Here is a 26,102-nt window from a genome sequence, read left to right as displayed (position 1 = left end):
TCCAAGATCTCATGGATGAACGGAAATGACAATGGACTAAAGTGCATGACCTAAACCTTATGTACAATTGGGCACTAATCATAGATGAAAAGAGAGTTGAGAATAGAGACCTACACGAGGACAAGCTGTCAAAATGTAGCAATTTAGATTATGAGTACGAGGACTGTTATTCATCAAATAAAAGAAATGAAGAAGAGGCTGAGACAATAGATTATGACATTGATGGTTGAGTGATCAAACAAATAAAAGTAGACTCCAAGCCATGGAGAGCCAATGCATGTAGAATTGAAAGAGGAGTATTTAGAACCGAATGCGATCACACTTGACTAGATCACCTAGGTGTGATAAACTATGAGCAAGCAAGGCTAGTCCAACCAAGTGTCGCACCTCTCTTTAGGACAGAGTCAACCTCAAAGTTGCAACCACTAGGGGAAACTCCATTCTCTAGTGAGGGTTTTGAGTTCAACTCGGAATCAGAAGTAAGCTCTAAGAGCGATCCAGAGATACCTCGACCACCTAAAACTAGATGTACTAAAGGGGACTTATTGGTTCACTTAAGGTGCAGATAGTTGGAGGAAAAGAGAGGATTACCAAAAGGGCTAGAAGCCGAATAGAAAAAGAAACCCAAGACCTACCAAAGCACTTCACTAAATTCAAGAAAGAGGATAGGGTAGTGATGTTGTTGGACGCAAAGAGATAGGGATAGAAAAGTGAATCAATAGAAGGATGTGCCAAAGTCAAGGAAGTCAACTTAGCAGGGGAAAAGGGGAGAGGCCTCGACCCGTGTCAATGTCCTAAGTAAGGTAGTCTCTACCTCGGGCAAGGACTCAAATAACAAACTCATGCTAGCATTAGGGGCCTATAGGACAGCCTATAAGACAATAGTTAGGCAAAAACCCTTCAAGATGACCTACAGAACCGAATCAATTTTTCCAGTAGAGATTTTCATTCCTAGCTTGAGAGTAACAATGCAAGAGCAATGGGATGGGAAAGCAGCATGGGCTGAACGCTTAGTAGCACTAGAATATCTCTGTGAGACACGACTCCTAGCTACTCATGCATTAATGTATGAGAAGGCAAAATAGAAGAGTTGGATTGACAAGCATGTCAAATAGCATGACTTCAAGCAAGGTAACCTAGTATTGCTATATTTAGTGAAGGGCCATAAGCAGAAGATGAAATTCAAAGGATTAGGGCCTTTCAAAGTTTGCAACATTAGTTGAACAAGCAATGTAGAGTTCGAAACTTTAACTTTAGAGGGAGAGGGCATAGGCTTCTTTAACAGTAGTTGCCTCAAGAAGTACTACCCCCCAACCCATCCGTTGCATGAGCCGCCAATGTTGCACCCACCTGTCAACATGAGAGTAGCCACCATCACAAAAATCGAGGATACGGATGAGGAGGCAATAGAACCTGCTTACTTGCAAATAACAGTCACTTCTCAAAAGACACACACTTTTGATGTGCTCATTGATGAGGGAGTTGACTTCAACATCCTTACCCATGAGCATTGGCTCTCATTGGTCAACCCCAACTGTAACCCACAAATGCTAAGCTCAACCCGTACTCTCTACTAGGGAAGTTCAAGGTAGCGGTCTCTATTGAGACTAAAAGACTACCCATGATTTCTATGTGCTACCTAACATCAAGGCCATAGGTAAGGAATTGTTGCTAGGATGCGCTTTCAAAAAACATGTACATTGCAATGTCAACTTCGACTCGTAGCACATTCACCTTGCCATTGGCAATGTGAGGATAGTAATGGCTTTCAACAAAGGTAGCACAGCTCCATCCAAGCATGTAGTGCCACCGATAGCAGTACCTAACACAAAGTTTAAGGAGGGGGGTTGTGACTTGTCCCACCCTATCAAGATGGACCAATCACAACCCAAGGAAAATGCAACCAATACCATTGAACAATAGCTAAAATGGGTACCTAAATGACAATCACAGCCATCTAAGAGCTGACCCCCATGGACCCATAACTCTTAAACATCATGTCCTAAACGTAGGAGACATAGTTGGCATTCTAGAACCTAATGAACAGTCAAGACACAATGGGTACCTATGGCCCTATTACACGCATAAGGCTACTATGAGGAAAACAACTAGATATGGGTACCTAAGACCAAGAGTAGCACATGCACCCCTTAGCATCATCTACTACTAGCCCATCTCCAAAGACTAGTGAGCCACCTAAACTTGCGAAACTGCTTGAGTTGAAAACCAAACCTATCGAACCTCAACAGGTCTATTGACCAAAATCACAACCAGTTGCCTCTAAACCAACTCAACCTAATGTTGCTAGCACCCTAATGGCTTCACAACAAGCCCATAATTTGACTATCCTATTCTAGGTCTATGTCTTCGAGTGAGCAAATTAGACGGTTTGAGTCAAAGTGAGTGAATCGGACTAAGTCTCGTGTTTGAGTTGATTGTCCAAATCAAACAATTCAAGTCGGGTGGCATCAAAGTTTAATCATCTGAGTCTAGCTGTCTAATTTTGAGTCTACTAACTCAAAATGGCTATCGATGTCTGATCAAACGAGGAATTGTAGGTGTCCAAGTGGGCCAAATTAGACTATCCAAGTTCGAATGGTCCAATTTTGATAGTGAAAACAAACCATAATGAAAAATTTCCATTCATTTGATCTTTGTAGCTGATGCTAAGACATGAGGACTTCTAGAATCAATGATTAAGTGCTAAAAAAGGTTTGTGGGTACCAGGGGTAGTCAAAAATCCCCAAATCGGTGTGCTTGATCTTGTCTTTGCCCTAGAGCTCTAGCTCTTTCTCTCTCTCTCTCTCTCTCTCTCTCTCTCTCAAAACCCGAAAATTGAAATTGAGCTCTCTTCCCCCTTTTTCAATGTCTTAGACGCCCTCTCCAGCACTCCTTGGATGCATTTTCTTCTTCTTTTCCAAATTTCAACTGTGTTTTCCTTTGATTTAGGCCTGCTACTACGCAAAACCCTATTGTGGTTTTCTTTCTCTTCCCCTATGTTTTCCTACTTAAATGCCTACAAATCACAGGAAAATGCTAATGCTAACCAAACCAACTTATCCAAACTTCAAAAATCCAAAACACTTACTTACAACGAAGATCAAATGCCCTTTCCTTTTACTTATTTACCTTAAGTACCAATTTGGGAAAAACCCTCCAATGCTCAATTTGGAGAGTTGAAGCACTCAAGGCTGGAATCTGTTGGTCCTAGCAATAGAACCAAAATGTGGGAGCTTTCCCTCAATCGACAAGACCCACAGACCACTTTTTGCCCAAGCATTTCAAGCTGAATGCCAATGGCTACCTCTCATACAGCCATACACACTCTCAAGCCTACGAGTGTAGTGAGCTTACCTCAATGCCCGATCGAGTACCCTTCTGACTTAAGCACACCGGTAGCTTCACGATCCAAGATGGAAGCTCAAGCAACCTCAATCCTCCACCTTCAAGCTCCATGCTCCATAGCTACATGCGTAAGAGAAGAGAAGAGAAGAGAAGAGAAGAGAAGAGAAGAGAAGAGAAGAAGAGAGGAGAAGATGGACAACTTCTCCACCATGGTCCCTCACCCTCATACACTCGCCCCCTCATGCTCTCACACTTCCTCTCTCAAGCACGAGCATAAGTAAGTAAGAAGAAGAAGAGAAAAAGAAGATAAGAAGAAGAAGAGGAGAGTCACTTTTTCCATATACCAAGAATGAGCTTCTCTATTTACTTTTTGGCTTTTATACATACTCTTATCCCTTTGGGCACCCATCCCCTTTTTTGCGTGAGTGACCATTTTTCCAATGTCCTCTTTTCTTATTCCCTTCTATTTACATTATGCTTGTCTACTCTTTACAACTTGCACACGAAGGAGCTTGACACTCTTTTACAAAAAATTGGGGGTACCTTTACATTTTAAAATGTGCCTTTGCCTTTGCCTTAACTTTTAAGGTTGCCATTGCACTTTTGACATTTTCTCCTCTTATCCTTCTATTGGGTTGCCTTTTTTTCTTTGCTTTGCACTTTTGAATTTTCTTTAATTTTCTTTTGATTCTTTTTTCTCTGTCTTGCACTTTGCTTCCTTTTTCTCTATCTTGCACTAGGATTAACATAGCTGCACCATTCAAAAATTGATTAGAGCTTCTTGAGATGGTCTTCCCAAATGATATGTATGTAGAGGTCATCTACAAATACTTCCAACAATTTACAAACCATGTATTTTAAAATAATGCACATTAGTCCTTGAAAATTAGTAGTGCATTGGTTAAGTCATTGAAGGGCATTACAATGTCGAGGGGGTTTGAAAGAGTCACAAACCATGGGGGCTCTTGATCAACAAGATGGATGACAAAGGATAAGAATAATAGACACCAAATGACTCGCCATCTTATTGAGAAATGAAGCACTATACAATGACAAGAAATGCCCACTAGTCAAACTTTGATGATATAAGAATGAATGCTCTCTACAAGAGCTTCTGTAGTTTTTGCTAAAGACACGCATAAGTTCTACTCAGATCCTCCCTAGTTATCATTCAAAGACAGCGTCCTCATTACCAAAGGCACATTGTACTTCATTTCTCCAATTGCCTAAACCTTCTTTAGTTGAAATAGGCTATTATTTATAGTATTTTCCCTTCAATGATCAATCCTAACCTATTCGTCTTCTGATAAGTGTTTCCCATGAAAGGTAAAAAGCATTGGAAACTCTTGCTTTCTCTTTAGCAACCCGTTATCATTATTTTATTTTAAAAAATTCTAGATCTATGTATATTGTTCAATCCGTTGTTTCCTATTGAGAGTGCTTTTGTCTTATTAAGAGAAAGCATGATATTTAAGAGATTTAAGCTTTTCTAGCTTAGCTCATAAGCTCTTAAAGCTTTAGAAAAGCAACACATTGTTTCATTTGATCACGATTAGTCCTCGAGGTGCAATGAAACATGCAAAATGCAGAGCCCCAAACTATCAAGAAATGGTAAAAAATTTAGCATTTTGAAGTGTTGCTTTTGATGAATTGCAAACTAGATGCTTTTCTAAAAGCATAAGCTTTTAGCTCTAATGATTGGCAATGATTCTTACTCACTCAGTTTTGTGAGTTTCGCTTTGTGTTCTCACTGATCTAGTTCCTGCCCATCAAACCAATTGAGATTTAATAGATTTCACACTCATGAAGAGTGAATAGCTTGAGTTAGGGGCGTTTCACACTTTTGGAATTATTTCCCTTGGATTTTTAAGCTTATTCTCATGTAGGCCTTTCTCAAATTTGATCATGGATCTCTCCCGTTGACATCTTAATGGCTGTTGGACTTTGGAAATACACACGATATCTCTCTAACATCATTTTTATACCTTTGTTACATATATGTACACAAATCAACAGACACATTCTTAGAATGAGATATACAAGGAGAAATAAATAACAACACACATACTAGCTATGATGGAAAATAAAATAAGGATAGGAAATAACTCAACCACACTTTGGGAAGGAAAATTCCTAAACTATGGGTTCACACACAAACACATGGAAAATAGCACACACCATAGATGCTGAAGATCATACAGTGAAATCGCATTGCAGGTGTTCCTCAGGAGTTCTTCACAAGTGGATACACAATGCCATGTCATCCACCTCATATCATCCATATGGGCCAGAATTTACCCATCCTCATCTCCTCTAAGATCTACAAACAGCTCAAATTCCCCCTCTTCTGCATCAAGTCCATCTAGTACATCTTCACTGTCCTCTTCTTCTTTTGCTACACTATCCTCTCGCTACTCATCCTCTAGAAAGTCTTCAAATGTATAGGCTTCTTCATCTCTTCTCTTGAAAAACTTTATCCTCTTACCTCCAATAGGCACTTGCAATAGGCAGCTGCAAGATTGTCCCATCAAGCTATGTTAATACATAGGTAGCATTGTCATTGACATGCTCAACCACATAAGTCCAAACCACCCCTTCACGACTCTCCATGCTACTATCATACACCAATGCCTATTCACCTTCTTTCATAGCTCTAGGCTGTAGTCTATATCTAATGTTAGATTTGTCTTTGTTTCTTAGTCTAGCTACCTTCAATCTCTCAACTGCCTTTTGTACATCCTTTGGTCTTTGATGGATATGAGGGCCTAAGACCTCCCTTATTGAAAAATCCTCCTACCAAGGCAAAATATTACAAGTCAAGGCACACATCTCTACAACATGATCGATTTCTAGCCATACATATGCTCATGGGCATGCATCCAATAGTGACACTATGAGTTGTGCAATTAGTTCACCATGCAAAAGGTAACATCCTCATCCATTCTCTGATCCATCCACCACAATTTTTGGCTAACTCCTTCACTATGGTAGATTTCCTCTCTCGCTCTTACCATTAGAATTAGGATTGTATGCAACAATCAAGGCAAGCTTGATATCATATTTAGAGAAGAATTTCCTAGCCTCATCTGCATCTAGCTCACCTTGATCTGTAGTAGTAATCTTTCCAACACATGCATACATGTAGAAAATTTCCTTAATTAGAAGCTTGCATATAACACTGATGGCTTTAGCCCTCAATGCTCTTCCCTTAACCTATTTGGTAATGTATTCTGTAGCTAAGACAATTCCACCAAAGACCCACTGGCATAGTAACCAAATCAACTACCCACTTGTAGTGCATACATAATAGATATGGAGGATATACCTTATCTCTATGGCATACTAAATAATACATCTAACAGCCTTTACATGTCTTAAAAATGGAAAAATATCCCTATACATGCCTTCACACTAGTATCATTCCTTGATCTTCTCATACATTGCACATACACCCCTATGTCTAGCTCATAAGCTCTCATGAAACTCCTTCATAATCTACAACTAAGTAGTGAAGGGAGAAGCACGACTGGGAGCATAAGAAAGTGGAATCATTGGAGATGTAAGCTATGGTAGATGGAGCAAGAGATCAAAAGAGAGAGACTCAAGATGTGGGAACTTTCAACCATCACAATGTGTGATTGACCTATTGATTACTCATTGAAATAATAAAGAATGAAGTGACTGTGATGGGCAAACACTACCTGCAATGTAGAAGTGTATGGATATTGTCAATATAGTGAATACACGGATAGTGTAGGCACAAGTTCCTTTACCTCTAACAACTTCCCACTTAATGGCAAATGTGCCTTTGGTGAGGAGAGAACAAGAAAAAAGGGACAAAGTACAAATGTACACAAAGTACAATAGGATAAGGAAATATGTCATCTCATCCAATGCCCATCAGCTTCCTAAGGAAGGAAAAACACTCCGTTGAGAGACTTTTAGTGAGCATATCTGCAAGATTTTGGTTAGTTAAGGTCTGATGGACTTGTCCTCAATGATCGCTCTAATAAAGTGGTAATGCACCTCAATGTGCTTTGTCTTCCTATGGAAGACCAAATTCTTGGCCAACTAAATAGCACTCATTGAATCTGAATGAAGTGTAGGGACAACATCATTAATACCAAGGTCTACTACTAGACAATCTAACTGGAGAGCCTTCTTGCAAGCGTCAATGGTTGCAATATACTCTATCTCTACAATAGATAGGGACGTGCATTTCTACACCCTAGACATCCAAGAAATGATACCTCTAGTAAATATGAAGATATAGCCAGAGGTGGAGTTCCTTCTGTCTACAAGTAATGCATAATCAAAGTTAGTGTACCCCAAGAATCCTATATCCTAGCCACCATAACACATGCACATATCTATAGTGTCCTTAAGGTACCTCATAAGTTGTAAATTACTGCAAATCAACCCCAAAATGGCATCCAACACAAGGGCTAAGTAAAAGAAACTACCAAAATATTGAGTTTTCCACTAATTACAACCAATGAATTGTCAAGACAAAGTGTTTGCTCTCATAAATAACGTTGAAAACTAAAATTAAAACATGTTGAAATAAATATAGTAGTAAATCCAAAACCAAGTGTGGTAAAATCAACGAAAGACCTTCCATTGCCAAGAATATCCATGGAAACAACCTGGATATGTAGAAGCAACTACTGGTGAAGATGCATATAACTGATACTAAGATCTATCACACCTCAATGAGTCAATAAATCATACATCCAATAGGCATAGACATCATGCATGTAGTAGGTTTCAGGAAGAATAGAAGAGAAATGCCAAATGCACAACCAATTAAGCAAAAGTAACACAACTCAATAAATAGCCAAGTGGTGTGTATACATCACTAACATGACAATGATAGAGATAGGTTCCAAATCCAAATCAAGAATAAAATCATCCCATTGAAGGGTAATTGCAACAAGTAAACATGAAAAGATCATGTACAAAGCTCAATGAGTCCCACTATCTCAATGAAAGAAGCTCAACTGCATAAACCCAATGCTCTACTCAAATGCAAAATATCTAAGTAGCTTAAGTAACTTCTGTTGGGGGTAAAGGTGCCTCTGCCTAGCCACCCATGTATTACTACACTGACAGCACCCGCCATTGCACACTGCAGGTGGCGGGCGCCCGTCACCATCACTTTATTATTTATTCTTTTAGTGACAGCTTGAATAAAGGAAGGCCCAGTCACACATTGTGACTGTTGAAGTTCCCATTTGTGTCTCTCTCTCTTCTTGCTCTTGCTCTCCACCATAGCTCACTTCCAAGCAAGCTTCGACCCTTCTCAACTTTCAACTAGTATCAAAGCTTTGGATCAGAGCTTGATCATGGAGCTTGGCTTGGCATCACTTCAGCCCAGATTGAAGACCTAGAGCTTGGAGCTTCAATGCTAGCCATGGCTCCTTCCCCCCGAGGTAAGATTTCATCACCCGCCTCTCCTCGACCCTCATAGGCTCTTTGTAGGTGTTACTTGGCTTCATTGGGCACCTTCTATACCCCCATTTGCCCCCTTATCCTCAACATAACCAGCATGCCCCACAGTAGCAAGTCACATTATTTTTTTTGCACCTGTTTCAAAAATCCCATTTTTTCTCATATCTCGGGCATCTAGAACCCGATTTAGGCAAGGTAAGAGTCTAACTTGGGGTTTTGGCACGCTTCGAATGTGATGGCAATGTCAGATCTGCCAAATTTTGATCACAATATTTTTCCCAACAGATCTGAGTTGATTTACAACAAGAATATGTCATGCTCTTAGCTTATGTGATGCTCCCAAGGCTTGGTATTTTATGCCTAGATGCTTTGGGGATGTTTACCCAATGTTTTGAGATGCTTTGGGAATCGGTTTGAGCTTCCATAGCTTGATTTATGCAGGGATTTACTATTGTACATTGTTTGGGTGCAGCAAGGTTTTATCAGGGATGGCTTATGCATAATGCTCTTTGTTGACATTCAGGTGTCCTGTTGGATGTATTGATGTTTAGTCATCATGGTTCATGCTCGGATATGCTATTTGAGAGCTATTGAGCCTTGATTTGGATGCAGAAACTTTGTTATTGGTTGGGATTCATGCTACCTAGGTTGACATGCTATTTTACCTCCAGTTTGGTTATGCCTATTGGTTTCAGGCTATGTCTTTGGGATATGCAATGAAGTATTGACCTTCGGGGTACAACATCAAGCTTGTCTTTGGTTTTGGATCTTCATTTGGGCTTGATCTCGACTTTGGAATGCATTTGATGCTCCGTCTTGGATGTACATATGGCATGTATGTTACCTATGACTGACCGGTGTCTTGACATGCTTGGACTATGCCACTACTACATGCTAGTTACATTATTTGGAGCCGATTTCTACTATTGCCTTGTCTTGGCTTGCATCTAGCTTCTTAGAACTTACTTGGGATATTTCTTGGCTTGCCAGAGTTGTATTTGGGATATATTTGATGTCTATGGATGCTCTAATTGGAGGCTACAGAGCCTATATACTCATGATGTCTGGTCTTGGATCTTTCTTCATCACTGGTGCTCTCATATGCCTTTCTTGAGCTTCTTGGCTTGATCCATACAACTTTTGTGTCAGTGGGAGAATCGTTGGCAAACATTGAGCAGGTGGTTTATGCTATTGAGCTTTGAGTCTTTTGAGAGACTGGGATCTTCTTCACTTGGATGTTACATGATTGATATGTCGTGGTCCACATACATGTACTTGGGCTTATTTGGGCTTCACACTCCCTGAGCATACACCTCTTTGTGTTAGGTCTTGCTAGTGTTGTGTACACTTTGCCATATTAAACAAGGGGTGTGCTAGCTTACTGACGGATTCATTTGACATGCCTGGGTGTCTTCCCAATGTCCATATGACTATCATATGCTGATTTATGCCTGGCCGATACTGGTTATGCTTTGACAGTTAGTGGTTGACTTGGTGCATTGACTTTGCCTACAGTTTGCTCTCATTGTACATGGTTGTAATTTATTACAGCAAGCAGTTATGGACTAATGTGGAATTTTCATGCTGAATCATCTTGATTTTATGTACTTTTGATGGTACTTGGTGGGCAGCATCATTAGCTATCAGTTCGTGGTCATTTTGCCTTGGTTTTGGTGGTATTTTGGCTGTTTACAACAGAAAACAACAAGCAATTTTGAACTATCTATACTATTTTGGACCGCATTATGGGTTCTTCTTCCACTGACATTGCTATCTTCAACATCACTAAGCTTGATGGTACGAATTATGCCTATCGGAAGAGCCAAGTTTGGCAGGCATTGGTGCAAAAATCACAGATAAAACCACTAAGGATGCATGACGAGTAGTCTGAAACTATGACTGATGACGAATGGGATGAGCTTGATGAGTTATGCAAGTCCACCCTCATCTTGTCTCTATCAATGCTAAGAAGGAGAGGCATGAAAATAGATGCAATCTCAACTATCCACACTGACCTATTTGCGCTATTGTTGGCTACACTAGAGCACTTCTTAGTACTCAATTAGTCCTTTGGAAGGCCCTAGGCAAGCTCAATTAACCTGGGAGCAAGCTGAGATAAAATGGTTAACTTGAATGCAAGAAGCCATGGTAGCCATTAAACCTTGAGCTATATGTATTCATGGGCTGAAGCAAGTTGAAGAAGCTCCTTAGTCAAGGGCTCTGATACCAGTTGAAGGGAGAAACCCGAGTAAAAGCACAAGCAAGCAAAATCATTGGAGGTGTGAGCTATGGAAGATGGAGTAAGAGAACAAGAGAGAGAGAGAGACTCAAGATGATGTGGAAACTTCCAATAGTCACAATGTGTGACCGTCCTTCCCTTTATTCATTATGGAAAGAATAAAGAATGAAGTGATTGTGATGGGCACCACCACCTGCAGTGTACATGTGTGCAGGTACTGTGCATGTTGTGAAAGCACAAGTGGCATAGACACATGCACCTTCACCCCCTAACAAGTAGGCCAATCTCCAACAAATCTCAAGGGTATTCCTCCTCTTTTCGTGGGATGCCTCCAAAAAACCCCTCTTTCAAGAGGTAGCCATAGGCTTTTTGCATGATCTTCTTATACTTTTCATTTGATCATTCTACTCTCTTGGTAAGTGTACTTAAATATTGTCATATCTACAACCACTCGTTAAGTGTTTATGTAAGAAATCCACTATTGAAAAGTAATATTAATGAAAAGCAATATACTCTATATTTAAGGAATTTATGTAAGAAATCCACCTTAACATAGCTATATCGGGCATAGAGCAACTAGTAATCATTTCCAACAAAGGTAAAATTTCAATCTCAACCACTATTGAAGCTCGAATGACATGTTCTTTATTACTCTTAAGCATTGTCACGATTTCCCAAAGTTCTCTTTTAATCTATGGGTACCTCCTTTTTCATTCATTTAGGATTTCACACCAAACTATATAGCATACCTATTACATTCTTCATTATCTTGACCAATAGCCTAGCCTATCCCAATAGGGCTGGTGTCCACAATCATCACAATAGGTCTTCCACAAGTATACTCTACTTTCCTAAGAATTGGGGTAGACCGTAGAAATTTCTTCAACTTTCTCATAGCTTTAGCATGCAACTCATAACAAAAGAACTTTTGCCCCTTTGAAGCACTTGATACAATGCATATAGCAATATGGGAAAAACAAGGTATCCATATTATATAAAATATGCATGCTACAATGAATCTCTTCACCTCTAAAGTGGTAGAGTAGAAATTTGTAATCTTCTGAATAGCATCTACTTTAGCATGAGAATGCTTCTTGCCATAGTAGCCACACATATGACTCACAATAAGCTCCTCGTTCTTCACACCAAAGACTAGCTTGTGTCCAAATAGAGCCAAGTTTACCTCTTTTAGCCTTGTCAAGTTCTTCTCACAATTAGAAATATGATTCGTAACAAAGTTTTTGCATCCGTGTTTATTCAATCTCTCATCCTTCTGTGTCTCCACACAACCTTTAATAGGTAATCATCAAAGAAGGGCATAGTAAACTAAGGAATATACTCTTGTAGGACCTTGTTCATAGCATTCATCATGTGTGCTATTTAGTTTGTATCTCCCTATGGCAAAGTACACATCCTTACAAGTCCTATTGGACTCCTCATGGTTGTTAGATCTCTACTTTCCAAAGCAAGATGAAATTTCTCATAACTAGAATAAAGATATCCCGGAGAGTAGATAGGACGACCTCCAAATGCCTCAATGAATTCATCCACAATCGGCCTTGTACTGACATTCCTAATAGTCACCTTGTTTACTAACTACATATCATGTATAAATCTAAGTACATATTCTTCTTTGGCACTGTAAGTCATTGGTTATAATAAGGCACAAAACGGTTTGGGAGATACGCTTAATTTTGTGCTCAGAGGTACTGTGGGATAGGCATCAGTTCTACACAGTCAGCCCACAAAAGTCAATAACAACAAAGCCTTCTTCTATGACTGAGTGCGGGCCCCATAGCTCAATTAGAATAGGGCATCCACCCCCTTAGATCTAAACCAAAAATCTCCCCATATTCAGCCCTACAGGTTGGGAGATAAGCTCAATTTTGTGCTCAGAGGTATTGTGGGACAGGCAGCAGTCCTACACAGTCAGCCCACAAAAAGTGATTACAGCAAAGCCCTAATCATTTACTATCAGAGATATTTTACATAGCCTCTTAGAGGGGATCGAGAGCTTCAATTTGAATAAAAAATTTTGGCAATCGAAAATCACTAGCTCAAGATATTTCCATTTCTGTAACAAGCGATCTGGTGGACTACACTTGGGATGGCAGGCCACAAGGGTAAAGCAAAGGCCCAGGAGGACTTCCAGCGTGAAATAAGGGACTCTCGTGCCTCAATGAATGATCCTAGCTCAGCCCAAGAGGATCGTGAAGACATGTTTGAATAGGGTTCCCCCAAGATGGACCACTTCTCTCTACTCAACCAAAGTCTATGCCAACATGAGACCCGTCATACTGAATGACATCGAGAGATGGAACAACGCCATATGGAGATGGAAACCTACCAAGATCACCGTCATTCCGAGATGATGTCCAAGATGGACTTACTCATAGAGCGCATAGGCGCCCTCATCCCCGCCATTGCACCCCCCTCGAATCGACCCAAGGAGTATGTCCCTCCCCGTGAGGCTAACCGCCCTCCCCCCTTGGAGATTGGGCGTATCCCACAAGGTCTTGGTGGTACCCATGGCATTCCCCATAGCACTTATGAGACAGGTGAGCCTTCCACTCGACATGATGAACCCCTCCTTCCCTCCCCCATTATGAATCCTTCAAGCCCATCCTTGGGACCACAACTCCCATGTAACAGAAGCTATATGCACACTCATGGGAATGGTCACCAAGGGCCTAATGCAAATCTTAGGCAGCATGGAATGCAAGGGGTACATGGGTAGCATGCACATGGCAATGGGAAGCATGCACATAGCAATGGGCAGCATGAATATGGCAATGGGCTTCATGCATATGGCAATGGGTAGCATGCACATGGCAATGGGCAGCATACACATAGCAATGGGCAGCATGCACATGGCAATTTTGGGCAGCATGGCCATTTTGGACAGCAAAGTCCTAATGTGTAATTTGGTCCTCATGTAATGCATGGACAGCATGGCCCCCATGGAAATTTTGGACAGCCCGGGTTTGGACATCAAGGCATGCACGGGCAACATGTAGCACATGGCATTCATGGACAACAAGGCCCAAATGAGCTGCATGTTTACTAAGTTTATTTAATGGGAAATCCTCATCCCCAACTGAATTAGAGGAATTTACCTCTAAATTGGAAGCCTATTTTCTCATTTACCCCGTACCGATGAGGCAAAGATTATTTTTACCTCCCTTCATTTGGAAGGTTTTGCCCACACATGGTGGAGATTTGTTCAAAGAGAAAATCAGCAGTTTCATGATTGGGAAGATTTCAAGATGCATATGATCCACATTTTTGTCTCGCCGGTAGAAAAAGAATGCTTGGCTAGGCAATGGTATCAGTTTGATCAGCAAAATCTCACCGTGAGGGAGTATACCAACCAGTTTATGAACCTATCCATGTATGTTGAGGCAGTCAATGATGAGGCCAAATTGCATAAATACATTTATGGGCTAGATACACATCTTTCAGCAAATGTAATGGCTCAAAAGCCAGCCACCTTGTTTACAGCCATAGAATTGGCTGAACGATATGGTCGAAAATATCGTCGTAATGAGGGCATGTAGCCCATTGCAGGATAGCAAAGATACCCTATCAGGCAACCCCCATATGCCGGTAATTATTGCAGTAACAATGCAGGGAATGGCAGCCCCAAAATCCCCACTTACCCCACTTTTAATGCTGAAAGGAAATATGGCAGTTTTGGGACAGCACCCCCCTCCAAAAGTGACCCAAAGTATGCTGAAAATAAGACACGGAATGGCTTCAGTCTAACGGTCAAAAATTCATTCCTCTTGAAGTTGTCAAGGATCGCAAGGCTAAAGGCTTGTGCTTTAAATGCGGGGATAAGTACACGACTGATCATGCATCCAAATGCCCCTTTAAGAATGCCATTGTCAAGTTTAATAGCATGTATGTGCTAGAAGATAGTAACAAGTTGGAAGACTACTTGCATGACAACTCTCCCATGATGACACTTGCTAAAAATGCTGAATATGAAGAGGATCTTGACACCAATCAGTTTTATGACTCACCGGACGGGTTCCCTTTTGACCCCGGTGGCTGCTCCATGGATGACATGCTTGGGAATGACCCTTTGCACCCCACATTTACCACTGTATCAGCTTGCTCGATCTCCATGGATGCATGGACTAGCTCTAGGAGCTCGAACACCCTACGGGTACATGGTAGCATTGATGGCAAGAATGTATACATTCTCATAGATAGTGGCAGCACACACAGTTTTGTGAATAAATCGGCTCTTGGCTATTTGACATGTGTTCCTACTAAATTACAGCAACCTCTTAGGGTTCAACTGGCCAATGGAAACAAGGAAGTAAGCTCCCATGTATGCACACAAGTGTCTCTTATGCTGGGCAAAAATTATACAGCAAAGGTGAACTTAATTACCCTTGATATGGGCCCCGTGGATGTTGTTTTGGGTTGTGATTGGCTTCAGCAGTTGGGAAAAATCTCTATGCACTTCTCTCAATTGTATCTAGAGTTGTGTAATGCATGGGAAGCTTGTACATTTGGAGGGAATCAAAGAAATTGCAGATTTTCAGCTTATAATAGCAAGACAACTCAAAAAGGAATTCAAGAAATGATCCCAGATCTTTGTATTGCATTTGCATAAGGATAATGATGACCAACACACCTTGAAGAAGCAAAATGCAGCACTAACAGCACTTATGGCTGAATATGAGGACCTATTTCAGCCCCCCACCACTTTCCCTCCTCAGAGATCGGTGGATCACCCGATTGACTTGGAGCCCCATGCCAAGCCCATCAATAAACCCCCATATTGGCTCTCTAAATGTGAGAGAGGAGAAGTAGCTAAGCAAGTCAAGGAGCTCATTGAAATGGGATTCATAGAGCCTATCTCTTCCCCTTATGCCTCCCCGGTTCTATTGGTTAAGAAAAAGGGCGGATCCTTTCTGTTGTGCATTGACTACCATGATGTTGATAAGATCACCGCCAAAAATAGATACCCCATCCCTCAAATTAATGACTTGCTTGATGAGCTCAAGGGAGCATGCTACTTCACCAAGATTGATTTGTGATACGGCTACCACCAAATCAGAATGAGAGTGGGTGATGAAGTTAAAATAGCTTTTCGGACTGACCGTGGCTTGTACCATTTCCTTGTCATGCCATTTAGGCTCACTAATGCACCTGTCACGTTTCAGAGCTTAATGAACAAAATATTGCAGCCATGGCTTTTCTAGTTTGTGTTGCTATTCTTTAATGATATGCTTATTTATAGCAAGTCACTGTATGAGCATTCGAAGCATGTCGACAAATTTTTGATGTACTAAGAGAACACTAGTTATTTGCCAAGGAAAGCAAGTGTGTCTTCATGCAAATAAAGGTTGAGTATTTGGGACACATTGTTAGTGAAAAAGGCATCCAAGCTGATCCTAAGAAAGTGCAATGTGTCCGGGATTGGCCCACCCCCACTACCACTACCTCCTTGCGTGGTTTTCTTGGCCTCTCCTCTTTTTATCAGAGATTTATTTGCCATTATGCCACAATTGCAGCACCATTAACCGACAAGCTGAAAAAAGAGGCTTTCCTATGGGATGATTTGGCCAATCGCAGTTTTCAGCTGAAAGACTTGTTCACTTCAGTCCCCATCCTCGTATGCCTTGACTTTTCAAAGGATTTTACCATCCAATGTGATGCTAGTGGACGGGGTATTGGTGCAATCTTGCTGCAAGAACACATGGTAATAGCATTTGAGATCCGGAAGTTGGATGATAAAGAGGGAGAGTTGCATGTCTATGATCAAGAGATGTTGGCAATCATTCATGCTATAAAAAAGTGACACCACTACTTGTATAGCTGTAAATTTAAGGTGAAAAGTGACCACAGTGTGCTCAAATACTTCTTGGCTCAGCCCAACCTCACTCCCAAACAACATAGATGGGTGTCTACCCTACAAAACTATGACTTTGAGATTACCCACACCCGTGGCAAGGACAATGTAGTGGCTGATGCACTCTCTCGCATGTGGGCATGCAAGGTTTCATCCATCCTAAACTCCACCATGATTGGATTGAAGAGCTCCAAGAGGCATACTTGCTTGATGCTGAATTCAACCCTCTTTTTCATATATTACAGCAAGATGTCATGTTTGACAACTCTCAATATCAGCTCCACAACGGACTCATTTGGATCCATGGCCGTATTGTGATTCCCCATGCCTCTCCTTTCACCCAAAGGATCCTTGAAGAGATGCATTCTTCACCAATTGCTGGCCACTTAGGGGTCTTCAAAACATATGACCGCGTTTCAAAAAGCTTCCATTGGAAAGGCCTATGGCGGGATGTTAAAGACTTTGTGTCTAGATGTGTGCCTTGTCAGCAAAATAAAGATAGCACTCTTAAACCAGGTGGATTGTTGTAGCCCTTACCTATCCCCAAAGGAAAATAGACCCACATTACCATGGATTTCATCACTGGTTTACCTACAACCAAGAAGGGTTGGGATAGCATCTATGTGGTAGTTGACCGACTCACTAAAGCAGCCCATTTCATCCCTACAAAATCTCAGTTTACAGCATCTCAAGTTGCCATTCAGTTTATGGAGCATGTTTTTAAGTTGCATGGCTTACCCCACGTCATAGTACATGATCAGGACACCAAATTTATGAGTCAGTTTTGGGAGACAATTTTCAGCTCCATGGGGACCAATTTGGCTCCCGTCTACAGCCTATCATCCCCAAATGGATGGGCAGACCGAGTGAGTCAACAAGTGGCTTGAAACTTATTTGCGACATTTTTGTCATGATGTGCAAAATTCTTGGGATGTATGGCTGCACTTGGCTGAATTTTCTTACAACAACTCCACTCATTCGAGCATTGAAGTCTCTCCCTTCAAAGCATTGTATGGTTATCGGGTACCCCTTCCTATCGTGATCTTCAATGAAAAGCTAAACCCCCTTGGAAAAGAAGAGTTGGACCGCATGCAAGCTTTACTTCAACAATGCAAGGCAAACCTCAAAAGGGCTCAAGAGCACATGAAGCTCCATGCTGATGCAAAAAGAAGACCCCTTGACACCATGACTCAAGTAGAGAAACAACACAAATCAACAAAAAACAAACAAAGATTAAACACAACACATTCCATCACACAAAAATCTCATATGCTTCTTGTAGCAAGTAATAAAGCAATCTTCTAAACCTTCTTTCAAATGTTTTTTGTTAACAGACTAATGTGTTTTCCTAATTTTCTTCTTCTACTAATAGATTTATTGACATACTAATGTGCTTTCCTCATTTTCTCCTTTATAGATGCACATCACCCATCAAGGCAAAGATGACTATGAATGAGGTATACACAATCCAAACGATACCTAGTATGTATAAAAATACAAATATATTACTTCACCTAACCCCATTGACCTATGCATGCAAATGTTCCAACTATACATTCAAAACCACAAGAACACCTAGCACCAAGTTGAGAATCATCCTGTAAGTACACAAAATCATAGGTATGTAACAACAAACTAGATGAGAATGGCAAATGTCGATGGGAATAGGCCATCAACATACATCAATGGCTTTGTAATGTACAATGACCTCAAAAAAAAGATAGCCACATCCACTCAAATTCTTGACAGTGAACGTTGCCTTGCATCAGATGACAAGATTGCAATGGTATAGAACCTCCTATAAAATTTGCAACCTTCATTTTTACTTGAAACAACAACGCTAACTCATATGCACTTAACATGTAGGACTCCTCAAAGACATACTCGATAGACTCAAACTTGAGTATGAATACTCAATTGATAATCCACTACGAACAAGCACGACCCAAGTGCTTTTGGACACAAGAACAAATGGCATCGAAATATATCCAATTGAGCTACTGCACTACTAATTTAACGTCTCGCTCAACCAATTGTTTGGTAGAAGTCACGAAAAAAGAAGGCAAGGACATATTAGAAGATTATATAAAAAAGAACCACTACAATTACAATGAGACCATCCTGCAATTACAATCGAGAAGGTCATATATCTATTGAGCAGAGAGGCCTATACCCAAAAACATAATTTCAACTCCGATCCATTCAACAACATAATCTATGTAACAAGCAAGTTCTCAAACATGATTTCTTCTCAAACATTAAAAAACAAATCAAAACTAACAATATCAACTTTTCTCACAAAAATACTGACATGAAAAAACTAAGAAGAAACCAAACTTCTACCCACCACCAATGCCAAACTTGTAGCCTCAACCACTCTAAGTCCTGCCATAGCTCAAGTACTTCCATGTCATCTGACACCACCTACAACCACAACCCATGAGCCAATCTAGAAGCACCAATGCAAAGATACAAAAGTAAGTACTTCATGTATAGCGTAATATGTAAGAAAAAATAGTAAGGAGTATGTAGGATAGATGACCAACATCAAGAAAAGAATCCAAAAAAACCCAAAAATTTCCATCAAGAAAATGAAAAAAGGCATAGAAACATTCTAGCTGCTCGATGATAACTTCGACGTTAACATAGAAGCAATAATTGATAGCATAGACAAGGCTAGGAATTTTGAGTAGGCCACTATCCGTAAGAAAAATGCAACTATGACATGGTACAACAACCTATACAGACACCCATCAAGATGTAAAAAGTATTTTTTTGAAAAAAATGTAAATATTTGAACTCACAATCATTGACTCGAACTATATAAGTATACATATTCTCCTTTCAAGATTCTCCATGTATTTAAACAATGCTAAATATTATCTACAAATGTACTTCACTTTAAAACATGTCACATGTCTAAACACCATCAGTAAAACTACTACATAACAAATATACAAGAATTGCATATCGAACTTCATACTCCTTTGCTTAACTAAACGTGTCAACTAGTTTCAAAATAATTTAGAAAAATAGTGAATAACAAATATGAACTGCAAAAAATTAATTTCAAGTCTTCCTTTATCTGCCACTAAAAGTGTTTTTGATTTTCTTTCATTTGCTATGAAAATTATTGTACTTACTTGTAGACCTCTTATGTATTGTAACATGTATGGAATATCATGTGTTGTAACACCTATGATATGCCATGTGGAATCCAAGGCTACTAACATTTAAGATAGCTACTAACACACTTGAAAAATCCTCCATTCACTCCAGTAACATAACCCAAACATTCTTTTACATATCACTCTCACCTCTTTCTCTCTCAACCCTACTCCCCTTGTATCATAGAAACATGCTTTAGGTGTATAGGAAGAGAGGAGATAGAGATACTAGAATGCAGAGGAGAGAGAAAGACTAAAAAAGCAACATTCTTATTTACTTGATTTATCACAAGAGAGTAGTATCATCCAATAGATGATAGAGATTAGGCTCTAAATATGTAATCAAAAGTGCGAGATGATGAAGATCAAGGAGGAGGAAATAATCAAATCAAGCGCTATAATTTCTTTTTTTTTTCTCAACATATCTTTTTAATCCTTCTTTTACTCTTTCAAATGGCTAGGCACATTAAAAAATTGCATCCCTTTGAATCCTAACATAAGTATCTCTTCAAATTGGACATGTCCACTTGATTTTGGGGCCTTTTTTTCCTCCTTAGCTATCCCCTCCATGTTTCCACATAAATTAAGGTCTATCAGTATGAAATGGCTAGATGTTTCTTTCTTATTTGTAGACTGGACTTTGTGCTCTGCTTTATCTCTAGCTTTAAAATGATCTGCATCATATGCTCAAATGTACAATGGACACTTTAAAGCTTCAAATCTTCAATTTCCACTGAAAATGCATTGTGGATCCACCTAAAAAGTCACAAAATGTCATAAAACACATCTTTAAATCCACCTCTCATTGGTGACCATGAGATAGAGTGACCCACCTTGTCAAATTCACAAGCAAATCTTGCCAATAGAACACAAAATGTGAAAGCACAATTGACAGGTAAAGAAACAATGATAAACCAACAAAAGGATTGGAGATGCAAATCCATAACCATGGATCCAATGGCCAACACTAGAACCAAGAAATGAGGGTCTCTCCAAGGAAATGGCCCTCACTAATTATCCTTGTTATCAAAACTCACAAGCTAATCCAAAATATATCCTAGCAAAGCCAAAAAACAACCTAGGGGACAACCCACCCTCACATAAGGCTCACAAGCACTAGCAAGAGAGCCAAGCTAACTCCCTGCCACTAAGACCCACTAATGTCAAAGAAAATCAACACTAAGCCTATTATTCATTGATAATTTTGCTTTCAATCCAATATTTTAAATATTTTTTTTCTTTCTTTTCCTTGTAGTGGGGATGGATCATCAACCATTTCTCTAATTGTAGTGTCCCAAGGAGATCAAGGCATCCTAACTCAAACTCAAGAACCTACCAAGCCCTCACAAGGTGACACATGGATGTAAATTTTTATTTTTCTTTCCTCTTCCAATCCCACGGCTAGGTCTCATCCCAAGGAGAACAAGGCATCAAGGCCCCAAGCCCCAACTCGAACCCAAGAACCTACCAAGTCCTCACAAAGTAATAAGTATCTTCTAGCACTTATTTTTCTTCCTTCTTTATGATGGGACTTGTAATAAATTTCAGCCCATAGGCCGCACTCAAAATTCTGCCCCTAACACATTTTGGGGACTTTATCATAACAAGGAATCAAATTGAACCCTCGTATCTAGGCAGACTCCCTATTGACCATCAAACTAACAAGAATGAAACTAGGGATCATCCCATAAGCACCTTAAAGCAAGAGACTAGTAATCGAGGCATCCCATTTAGCAAGGACGCTCAAACCCTAGCCCAAGTCCTAGCCTCAAATCCATGGGGAAAAAAATAAACCCTACCCCTACCTGAAAACCATAAAGCAATAACCAACAAGAGACAAGGTGATAGAGACACCTAGTATTAAGGAATAATCCATGTTGATGTGCAAAACACCTCCCTTGACAACGAATGATCTAACGTACAAATTAACATTAGCTAACATCCCACAGGTTAAAAGCATGTATCAATAAAAAGATTAACTAACCCTCTTGGCCTAATGAAATATGACAAGAAAAAACTAAGCTCAACAAAACTATATTGATCTATATACTTAACCTCAACAAGAACTCTCCTAAAGTACAAATTCTAGATCAAGGGATAGGCCACTTAGGCCCCTATGTTGTACCTCCATATAGAAGGGTGCCCATTTCCATGGTACCTCCTCTTTACTAAAGTAAATATTTCCTCTACCCTTCTAGGTACAATGATTTAGAAAAATCATGTCCAAGGATCAATATCAATATATGAGCTTATGCTTATAATGTTCAATATCATGACCTGAAACCACTAATGAGTCCACAGCTCTTTCTACAAAATCTTTGCACATTTCTACATAAGGTGGGACTAATCCCCCATAAACAATGACATAATGTTCTCCACCTAGACACTTTTATCAGAAGAAGTTTGAAATCAAGCTATGCTTAGTGTATCCAATGGCTTTTCTAACCCATATATTCTTAGATCATCCTTCAAGTCACTAGATACAACATTCCACTCTCTAGAGAACTTTTTACGTCTCCAAATATACTTAGGTCAAAATGTCTTTTGTCCAAGCATAAACATAGTTCTTGGCTTATCATTCACACTCTCTATCAAGGGGCCTTGCCATATAGGGTAAGAACCAAATAGAGTTGAGGAGCCTAGACATCTCCTCCTCCTCCTCCTCCTCCTTTTGTTATTTTTCTTTGATGATCAAGGCCATCCTTCTTTAAATGGCTTCCTTGAAACATGGTTCTTTGCTACCACAAGATAAGAAACACAAGTTCCCATGCCATGTGATCCATTGGCTCTTAGTAAAGTCTCTTTTGAATCACTCTTATTAGAAGCATATAGTCTACTATTTTGAATTGTCTATATTGGGGAAACACGTTGTCCTCTTATATGGGTTCATTCACCTCTCTTTCATGCTCATCTAAGGACATGTTTGTTTTGTAATATCTACATGTTGTCTTCCAAGATTGATATCCTTGCCATAATGCAAAGGACCTGTTAATTCTCAAATTGGATGTACAAAACTCATGCCCTTCTCCTTGATCTTATTATCTTTACGATCTCCACTTTCTTGTTGGAATATGTGTTGAAATATTTTTGCAAATGTATCGTATGAGGAAAACTCTAAAAGTCCTCCCAACTAGCTAGAACATTGTGCTAATACTCCATTGCTTGTTTAATGGCCTCAGCTAGGGTTTTTGAATTACTTAGTACGACATTTATACTAGCATTGAGGTCTAGTCCATTCATAAATAGTTCTCTTAATGTATCATTAGGCAACGAATTAAACCTCCTTGGCCAAAGCCTAAGGCAATCACCAAAGGTAACTACATAAGATTTAATATCCTTATAATCATGTCTCTTAACACCCAAGACCTTCCTAAGAACTTGATCCACATGCAATGTCTTTTCGAACTGATCTAGAAACAACTCATATAGCTCTTGGATTGAGCTTTTGGTTTTTCTAGGTAGACTTTTATACCACTTTTGTGCTTCCTTTTAGGGTACTTGAGAACCACAAGAGTCGATGGGTATTATCAAATTGATTAGCATAACATATCAGATCATATTCTTTGATGTGGATCATAGGGTCCTCGTTAGAAAGACTACAAAATAAAGGAAGAACTTGAAATTGAAGAGGAGGATACTTGGATCTCATCTTTGGGATTAGCACACAATCATCCAAATCCTCATAAAATAACTTCATTTGCAAGTGTTTGCACATTGGTATAGAGATCATTATGTTTGTCCTTAGTAACTATATGTGCATCAATCCCTTCGTTGCTTATAATATTACTAGATAGGGTGGAAAGGGTGGCTAGCTCGCATGAGGCTACACATTTACCACTTAAGGAATGCTTAGCCTTAAGGCTTGATGCCTCCTTCTTCCTTAGGAGGGTCTCCCTTGCACTTCCAAATCATCCAAGTCTTGACATATCCTTAGAGTAGTGTCATGATGTGGAAGTAAGTTAGGAATTGTAACATCATACATAGGAGGTATGAGTGCATTCTTATCTTGAATCATATGGTGTGCAATGATTTGATCATTCTTAAAGTGGAAATGCCCCTTAGGCACTTCACTAGATTGATTTGCATGACATGTATAAGAAGACGTGACCCATAATGCCTTGAATTCAAACACAAGATGAATGCAATTAGTAGTGACTAAGCATAGAACTAAGCATAGAGCACTAATATCAAAGACTATCACAAACTCAAAGTGTCAATACACCATACATCCCATAAGCATATACATCATGCATGTAGAAGATATAAAGTGAAGTTTTAGAGATTGGTCAAATGCACAACTAACTGAACAAAGAGCAACGTTTCTCAATATACAACCAATATGCATGCATACATTATTGACAAACTATTGATGGACATAAGTGCAAGTATCCAAAGCATACAAAATCAAATCAACCTATAAGTGGAGATGACTATGCCCATTAGCATCTAAGAGAGCATATATATAAACCAAGAGTCCTATTATCTCAAAGAACCAAGCTTTACCATGTAAATACAAGTGTGTCCCACTACACGAAAATCTAGAATGCAAAGTGAGCAATACAAGATCAAGACATAAACATCAAAGCACCCAAGAAGCAAAAACCAATCATATATATACCCAAGAGTATAAGTGTCCAATGAAGCTTCAATACCTGTGAGTAAGCATAGAAGCTCAAAGAAACTTATGAAACTCAAGTACATTAAATATAGCTCAAATTCAAGTTCTAAATCATGGCATAACTATATCATGGCTCATACATCAATGCTAGACATCACTGTAGACATGTGACATACCTAAAATACCATGTAGGCTCATTGTTGTATACTTGTCATGAATCTCATGGTGGAGGACTTTCTTGAGCTCCTGCACCCAACACACACCATACACACAAGAGGAAGCTCACTCAAGAACACAGAAAGAGAGATGGAGGCCAAAACATTTTCTTATTGATTTCTTCTTTTTCTTTTATACACTTATTAATGTGCAAAAAGTATAGATAAGGTATAATATAAAGGAAACGGCCTACTAAATCAAATACTTCATAATATACTATACCAATTAACTAGTGCTATAATTATATCATCTATATATAGGTGTAGCAAACCAAATATAATAAGAGATGAGCTAGTGGCCATGTAAAAATCATAATAAACACTGACACGCTAAGTATCGACATGTAGACCTATCTAACCAAGCGGTCTATTATCAATGTCCGCACGTATTAGGCTTGTTGTCTCGACACTCCCCCTCAAGCTCAATTGCATCTTTGTAACTCCAAGTTCTTTGAAACTTTCAAAGCTTCTCTCTACCCAATGTCTTCATGAAGGTTCAGTAATCTGATCACATATACTGCCATATATTATATATGAGGTTGATCTCACTTGCAACTACCTTCTTTCTCATGAATGGGTAATGCACTTCAATGTTTTTTGTCCTAGCATGGAACATAGGGTTCCTAGCCAATTGTACACTTCTCATGTTGTCACAATGAATGACAATTGGACCATCTACCTACATATCCAAATCACCCAATAAATTTTGTAGCCATTACACCTCACATGCCATAGCAGTACCTCTGTACTTGATAAAGCAACTGTAGGTTGCTTTTTGTTACTCCACATAGCTGCTACACTACCAAGGAAAAATATGAATCCATTGATATATTTTCTATGAAACATGCTACTAGCCCGATTTACTTTTGTGTATCCAAATACTTGCATATCCTTACATGTCTCATTAAAAAATCCATAATGCAAAGTGAACTTCACATACCTCAATATGCATTTTATTGCATCCAAATGAGGTTTTCTAGCATTCACATAAACTGATTGATAAGGCTAACAACATTGGCCTTGTGATAGTCATGTAAATCAAAATCTCTACTATCCTCCTGAACATAATAGGGTTTTCTATCTCATTCCCAATTGATGCCAGGAGGCATATTCCATGGTGGATTCCGTGAGGTTTTTTAGTGGATTTCATAAAACTAGAGGCATATTCCATGGTGGATTCCGTAAAACTATATGTATT

This window comes from Lygodium microphyllum, chromosome 9 (assembly GCF_053477565.2).
Source record: "Lygodium microphyllum isolate KBCC chromosome 9, Lygodium_microphyllum_v1.1.10, whole genome shotgun sequence".
Taxonomy (NCBI): Eukaryota; Viridiplantae; Streptophyta; class Polypodiopsida; order Schizaeales; family Lygodiaceae; genus Lygodium; species Lygodium microphyllum.
The sequence above is the reverse complement of the archived record's forward strand: the minus strand, read 5'-3'. Positions refer to the sequence as shown.